The sequence below is a fragment of the Macadamia integrifolia genome, chromosome 1 (assembly GCF_013358625.1).
Source record: "Macadamia integrifolia cultivar HAES 741 chromosome 1, SCU_Mint_v3, whole genome shotgun sequence".
Taxonomy (NCBI): Eukaryota; Viridiplantae; Streptophyta; class Magnoliopsida; order Proteales; family Proteaceae; genus Macadamia; species Macadamia integrifolia.
The window spans coordinates 8,760,809-8,763,977 of NC_056557.1; the positions used below are offsets into that span (position 1 = coordinate 8,760,809).

Sequence of the window (3,169 nt, forward strand, 5' to 3'; positions counted from 1 at the left end):
TATTCCATGATCCAAGCACCTTAGGATCTCTTTCTTAATGGCTTCCATCATCACTGGGTTAGCTCTTCTTTGGGGTTCCGTGGATGGTTTGGAATCCTCCATAAGATGTATATGATGTTGCACAATGGAAGGGCTTATACCCTTGATATCAGCCATGGTCCAACCTAGGGCTTCCTTATTATCTTTTAACACTTTAAGTAACTCCTCTTCTTAGCTAGAAGTCAAATTTGAAGAAATTATTACAGGAAGAGTCTGGCCAGGCCCTAGGAAAGCATACCTCAAATTAGATGACAACTCCTTAAGATCTAGCTTAGGGGGCTCAACTATGGAAGGTTTGGGAATGGAATTGGAAAGGGGTCCTAAGGGCTCCACAAGTGTGTGAAGACTCAAGACTTCAGAAAAGAAATTTTCACTATCATCATCCAACTCATCCATACACTCTTGGAATTCTGAATCAAAATCAATATCAAAGTTGGTAACTAAATCATCAGAAAAATCTAGAAAATCCTCAAACATATTGATCTCTTCTTCCATATGTGGTTGCTTGCCAATACTAAACATGTTAAACTCAACAGTTTGGTTACCAAAAGATAATCTTAGGAAACCATTCCGGCAATTGATTAATGCATTACTGGTAGCCAAGAATGGTCTTCCTAGAATTATTGGGATCTCATCCTTGGTTGAGAAGGGTTTGGTATCTAACACAATGAAATCAATAGGGAAAATAAATTCCCCCACCTTTAGTAAGACATCCTCAACCATCCCTTTAGGAATCTTAACAGACCTATCTGCCAACTGAAGAGTAGTTCCAGTGGCTTTCAATTCTCCCAATCCTAGTTGCTTGTACACATGGTAAGGTAAAAGATTCACACTTGCGCCAAGGTCAAGTAAGGCATGCTCAATATAGGTGTTGCCTATGACACAAGATATGGTAGGGCTCCCTGGATCCTTATACTTGGCGGCTATAGGCTGAGTAATTATGGAATTAATGTTACCTGCCAAGAACGCCTTTTTGGGCACACTAGTGATACGTTTGTGAGTACACAAATCTTTCAGTACCTTTGCATAGGCTGGGATCTGGGATATGGCATCCAAAAGAGGGATATTTACTTCTACCTTTTTGAAGACTTCTAAAATTTTGTCCATGGAAGCAGTCTTCTTTTTGTTTACCAAGCGATTAGGAAATGGGACAGGATGAACATAAGGACTGTTAGGGATTTGCCCATGTTCAGAAGAATCATTTTTGGTTTCCTCAACCAAATCATCTTTAGTTTCAAAAAAATCTTTAGGTTCATCAGACGAACCTGGAACAAGAGGCACATTTGTGTCCTCAACTGAAGAAGAGTTAACAGGATTAATAGATGGGGAAGATTTAGGAACGCTCTGTAGGTACTCTCTACCACTCCTAAGGGCATAAACAACATTACATTGGTTAGAGGGCCCTTGTTGAGTCTGACCTTGTACTATATTCAGTGGTGCATTAGTTGGTCCTTGTAAACTAACAGGCTGATGATGCCTAGGGTTAGGCTCTGGTTGACTGGGTAAAGTTCCTTTCTCTCTCTCACGCATAATTGAGACAACTTGGGTAAGTTCTCTCGTAAGATTTTGATGGCTTGTCATGAGGAGGGCCATATTTTTTTCCAAGTCACTAATTCTACTTGCCTCTCCAGTGTTGGTAAACCCAGGGGGTTGCTGATAAGATGATAGAAGAGGGGCCCTAGGAAAACTCGCTTGAGGTCCTACATTTGACCTAGGAAAAGTATTTTGGAAAAAAGATTGTTGTGCAAAGGGAGGCCTTTGGGGTCCAGGTTGACCTTGATTATAGAAATTGGAAGGTCCTGCTTGGTTGCCCTGATTCCAAGAGAAATTTGGGTGATTTCTCCATCCTGGATTGTATGTGTTACTATATGGATTATTCTGGTATAAGGCATTAACACTATCATTAGAAGTGCCCCCAGAGGTGTTAGGGCATTCTTCTATGACATGTCCAGGGGACTGGCACCAAGCACAAATCTTAACCAAATTGACTGATGATGGCTCTCTAGGAACAATAGCCTCAATCCTCTTGATTAGGCTATCCAAATGGGCTTCCTTGGCTACTATCCCATCCACAAAATATCCTTTTCCTCCTATGGTTCTTTCACTCTCTTGGGTTGATTCCCACTCACGGGTTTTTTCAGCTAAGTCAAGTAAGAATTCCCATGCCTTTCCTTCATCTATAAAGGATGTGAATCCCTCAGGGCACACAGACTCTATCATTTGTTTAGTTGGGTAATCAATACCCTCATAAATTATTTGACATAAATGCCATAGGTCTAGGCCATGGTGAGGGCATTCTTGGAGTAGATCCTTGAATCTCTCCATAAGTTTGGAAAATGACTCATTAGGTTTTTGCCTAAACTGAAGGATATCACTTCTTAGCTTATTGGTCTTGTGAGTTGGGAAAAACTTCTTAAGGAAGACAACTGTGAACTGTTCCCATGAGGTTATGGAATTTGTGGGTAATCCATACAACCACTTCTTAGCTTGGTCTTTCAATGCAAAAGTGATAAACCTAAGCTTAACAGCATCATCAGAAAGCTGTTGGATCTTAATTAGAACACATACCTCTTCAAATTCCCTTAGCAATAGGTATGCATCCTCAGAGGTCAACCCATGGAAGTGGGGCAACATAGTGATGTATTGAGATTTGAGTTCAAAATTATTGCCCTGGGCTTGTGGTAGAACTATACAGGAAGGTTGGGCTGTTCTAGCAGGGTAGAACCTATCTTTCAGAGATTTAGGTGAAGGGTTTTGCTGTTGGTCTCCCATATTGAAGGGTTTTAAAGAGAGCAAACGTATAGGGTCACTACTTGTTGGATCTCTTCTTTCTAACCGATTCTTAGTATTACGTACCCACTTAACACTCATGCAACAGAAAAACTACCCACAACTAAAGTAAGACAAGCACAAAAGAATGGATAGCAAAACTTTTTTTTGATGATTTTTTTGATTTTTTTTTTTGCTTTTTGGGAGCTTACCGGCAGGGATCCGGGGTTGCTCAGGTCAATTCCTGAGGTACTGCTACAGGGCGAAACCTGTCTTTATCATACTGTGAGGCATGGCAACCCCCACCGATACAACTATTATTGCAAGTTGTTCTTCTCAGGAATTCAATAAAAGAAAAGGA

At 40.7% G+C, this 3,169-nt stretch overlaps 1 non-coding gene across 1 annotated transcript; it reads left to right on the plus strand.

The window, feature by feature from the left end:
- The first annotated feature begins 2,317 nt into the window (after window positions 1-2,317).
- On the plus strand, window positions 2,318-2,424 carry LOC122086636. Its single transcript, XR_006142500.1, has one exon. It is a non-coding gene; the product is annotated as a small nucleolar RNA R71 (small nucleolar RNA).
- The last annotated feature ends 745 nt before the right edge of the window (window positions 2,425-3,169 follow it).